Raw genomic sequence first — 4,990 nt, 5'->3', positions numbered from 1 at the left:
TTAGAAACCCATTTCAATAACTTTTGAAGCCCTTTATAAACCCCTTTTAAAACATTTTACAAAACTCATTGTGAACACACACACAGACACAAACACACAAACACAGACACAGATAAACACACACAAACACAGACACATACAGACAAACACACACAAACAAACACAGACAAACACACACACAAACACAGACGCATACAGATAAACACAGACAAACACACACACAAACAGACGCATACAGATAAACACAGACAAACACACACACAAACACAGACACATACAGATGAACACATACGAACACACACAGACACAAACACACAGACACAAACTGACAGAAACGCATCAGCCCAGATCGGGTTGTAATCCACCCGCTGACAATCCCGGATCGTCCGGCTCATTTCCTTTTCTTCTTCCCAACGTTATCCGGCTCCCCACCTCCAGGCGTCAGCCGCACTTTCTTTCACGGGAGATGGTCTCTTTGCATGTCCTCGACCTGGGAATGGATGGGAATCACCTGGTGAGGAGTCAGCTACGATAGGGAGGGATCGCAGTTATACCGCAACTCACCGCGGGCTCTCAGGAAACATCAGCGAGACCCTAACAGCAGCGGGGAATCTCCTTCACACCAAGGGGAGTCTCCTCCCCTTAACACCAGGTTACTGACTGCTCATTGAACATCTGAGGAATCCCTTTCCCAGCAGTTCAATCAAACATTTTCCATCGATTGAGGAAGGGAATGCCCATCACTGACCACTTCTCAATGCCAACTGCCAATGGGCAGTTAATGCCAACCAGAATGGGTAAGCAATGGGAATTAGGAATCCTGACTGGGGATGATTTCTGAATGCTAACTAGCTATGGTTATTCAATGCTAACTAGGAGTGGTTAATCAGTGTTAACCAGAGATGATCTATTAAGGCTGACCAGGCCTGGTTACTCAATGCCAGCCTTGCCCAGCGATCCCGGCGCTCAGAGAATGACTGGGGAATAAATCCCTCACCTGGCGGAAATAGGCTTCCTTTTCCTCGGGAGTCTCCGGTTTCCTTTCCCCGACGTACATCACCTGGAAATCGACACTGAGCTTCTCACAGTCCTCCTCCGACAAGTCCAGCATCACTGCAACATGGAGAGGGTCAAAGTTTTCAGACGCCAGCCGACCCCAAACACACCAGCCCCCTCCCGCCCCGAGTAGAGTTAGAGGCCAGAATGCCAACAGGGTATGGTTTGGTGGGTAGGGAGAGGTGAGAGGAGGGGGCAAGCTTTGGGGTAGCAGAGCAATCGACGGGTTCTTCGACACTGGGAGCTGCACAATCCGAGGCAGACAGCCCATGACCAATCGCTGTCACTGAATGCCCTCCCGCAGCTCCTCGCTGAGTGTCGAGGAGGCTGCCCCACACCTCCAGCCTCACAGTGCAATGGGGAGGGGGCAAGAAATTGGGTCACACCCCATGGCGAAGGCATCCAAACACCGGGAGCCAATGGAAAGATAGCTTAAGGGGAGTGGGTTTCCCTGTTCAGATTGGGGAGAGATTTGCCCTGTTAACTTGCTCTGAGAAAGCCAATTAAAAAGCAGGATATTTGGGAGGTTCCAAGCAGGAAATGATCCCGGATTATATCAGGGACTGAGGGTTCCGGGGCTCGGACCCTGGATGATTCTGATTGGATCTTTCCTACCACCAGCTGATGGATACCTGGCCTGGAATGTCCCGCCTCTGAGGGTTTGCAGTCAGCGCCTGGTGCTGGTCCAGGACTTGTCCTCCTCCCGGGACCTGCAATGAAAAATCAGTCTCATGGGAACTGGAGGATGGAGGAACAGCCCTGGGGAATGAGTGGCTCCTCCTGCTCTGTCTGGGCTCCTCACAGCACCGGGTCGGGCATTTAACTGCTGGGAACAGATGCAAGAGACAATGCAGGACTGAAGAAGTGAGACAGAGAGAGTGAGAGAGAGAAAGGGGAGAGGGAGAGAGACAGATGGAAACACAGAGACGGAGAGACACTGACAGTGTGAGAGATAGGGAATCAGAGGGAGAATCATGGAGGAAACAGAGAGAGAGGAAGAGGGAGAGAGATAGATGGAAATGCAGAGACGGAGAGACACTGACAGTGTGAGAGACAGAGAGTGAGAGAGAGAGAGAGAGAAACACAGAAAGAGAGGGAGAGAGCAAAAACAGAGAGAAGCACAGAGAGATAAATTGACAGAGACATGGAGAGAGGTAGGGAGAGAAAGTGATAGAGAGAGAGAGAGAGGCAGAGAGAAATAAACCGAGTCAGAGTTCAGTTCAATTTCTCAATATTGATATCAAAGACAGTTTCCATCAGAATTCCAGGCTCACACTCTGTCTGGAGTCAGTCATTGTGAAACTATCCCATCAGAAAGTAAGAACATCCCAAACTTTTGATGTAGGTTTACTGGAACTTAGCTCAATGTAAATATCTTTTGAGTAATTTCAGGTGCTGTAAATCTCAATTCAAACAGAGCAATGGGCTTCATTTCGAGTGGAATTGAATTCAAAGGCGGAGACATTACATTAAACATCACTAGAATCTCGGTTCGAGCACACTCGGAGCACTGCACACAGTTCCGGTCTCCATACCCCTCAGTTAGACCACACTCGGAGCACTGTGCACAGTTCCGGTCTCCATACCCCTCAGTTAGACCACACTCGGAGCACTGCACACAGTTCCAGTCTCCATATCCCTCAGTTAGACCACACTCGGTGCACTGCATACAGTTCCAGTCTCCATATCCCTCAGTTAGACCACACTCGGAGCACTGTGCACAGTTCCGGTCTCCATACCCCTCAGTTAGACCACACTCGGAGCACTGCACACAGTTCCAGTCTCCATATCCCTCAGTTAGACCACACTCGGTGCACTGCATACAGTTCCAGTCTCCATATCCCTCAGTTAGACCACACTCGGAGCACTGCACACAGTTCCAGTCTCCATATCCCTCAGTTAGACCACACTCGGAGAACTGCATACAGTTCCAGTCTCCATACCCCTCAGTTAGACCACACTGGGAGCACTGCACACAGTTCCGGTCTCCATATCCCTCAGATAGACCACACTCGGAGCACTTCACACAGTTCCAGTCTCCATATCCCTCAGTTAGACCACACTCGGAGCACTGCACACAGTTCCAATCTCCATATCCCTCAGTTAGACCACACTGGGAGCACTGCACACAGTTCCAGTCTCCATATCCCTCAGTTAGACCACACTCGGAGCACTTCACACAGTTCCAGTCTCCATATCCCTCAGTTAGACCACACTCGGAGCACTGCACACAGTTCCAATCTCCATGTCCCTCAGTTAGACCACACTCGGAGCACTGCACACAGTTCCAGTCTCCATATCCCTCAGTTAGACCACACTCGGAGCACTGCATACAGTTCCAGTCTCCATATCCCTCAGTTAGACCACACTGGGAGCACTGCACACAGTTCCAATCTCCATATCCCTCAGTTAGACCACACTGGGAGCACTGCACACAGTTCCAGTCTCCATATCCCTCTGTTAGACCACACTCGGAGCACTTCACACAGTTCCAGTCTCCATATCCCTCAGTTAGACCACACTCGGAGCACTGCACACAGTTCCAGTCTCCATATCCCTCAGTTAGACCACACTCGGAGCACTGCACACAGTTCCAGTCTCCATATCCCTCTGTTAGACCACACTGGGAGCACTGTACACAGTTCCGCTCTCCATATCCCTCAGTTAGACCACATTCGGAGCATTGCACACAGTTCCGCTCTCCATATCCCTCAGTTAGACCACACTTGGGGAGGTGAGTCAGGGTAGGAGGATGATTGTGTGGAATATAAACACCAGTGTGGACAAGTTGGGCTGATTCTCCTGCTGCTGTTCTGTAAATTCCACACCCACAATTCAGCTCCACAGTGTTAGACTCAGATCCTCCTGGTATCACAGACTCTCTCCCCCTCCAACACCCCGCCTGTGTTATGCCCCCTGACTAGAAGGACACAGAGCTCCCCACTGCTGACAGCTCGATCACAAGCCCTGACTGCCCAGGCTGTTCTGAACTGGTAAATCAGAGGAAGATTGGAGAGGGTCGGAGGCAGCCTGTCCTCGGAGGAAGATCACAGTTGAGACTGAGTGAGTCTCAGGGAGTGAGTGTGTTTCAGGAGTCACATTGGGTGAAAGGTCTGATTGACACTGGTTCAGCTCCAGCTGGAGTATTGTGGTGGAGGCAGATTCAATCGAGGATTTAGAATCAAATTCGATGAATTTCTGGAGGGTAAACACGTTTTCAGGGCTGTGGGGAAAGGGCGGGGAAGTGCAACTACTGACATTGGTCTTTCAGAGTGCTGGTATTAACTCAATGGGCCGAATGGTCTCCGTCTGTGCTCTAACTGTCCTATAATTCTATGATCGAACCCCACAAGACGGATACTTGAGTAGGACGATACTCCTGGGGTAGAGGAAGATTTCCCCACGGATTCTGCAACTGATTGTTTCTCGGTTCCCCGAGTTGTGGAAATCTCCAGATCGGGAAGAAAGGAGATGAAACACGGGTGAGTGCAGGAGTGAGAGAAAATTTCAACTGGTCACACAGTACAGGAATAATGGGCTGAAGGGCCTCATTCCGTGCTGTAACCAGTCTCTGATTCTATGATTCCATGATGATAACCCCACAAGGCAGATACCTGATGTTCCAGACACCACTGGGGTAGACGATGATCCGCCGGTGGATTCTCGAGTTGATTCTTCCTCGGGTTCCTCAGTTACAGCTGTCTCTGGATCTGCAATAAAGGAAGAGGGCAGAGTGGAGAAAACCCGAAGAGATCGTACGTTTTGTACTGGAGTCCAGTCAGTGTCAGACTCTCATCTTTATCAAACCCTCGAGCATCCAATCCTACTCCCCGTGACACAGAACATCCCAGAATCACCCTCCTGGGTCATAGAGAAACAGCAATGTACCTGTACAATACGCAGCACAAAAGGGTAATGGCTTCAACTCATAAAC

The sequence above is a fragment of the Heterodontus francisci genome, unplaced genomic scaffold, assembly GCF_036365525.1.
Source record: "Heterodontus francisci isolate sHetFra1 unplaced genomic scaffold, sHetFra1.hap1 HAP1_SCAFFOLD_345, whole genome shotgun sequence".
NCBI lineage: Eukaryota > Metazoa > Chordata > Chondrichthyes > Heterodontiformes > Heterodontidae > Heterodontus > Heterodontus francisci.
The sequence above is the reverse complement of the archived record's forward strand: the minus strand, read 5'-3'. Positions refer to the sequence as shown.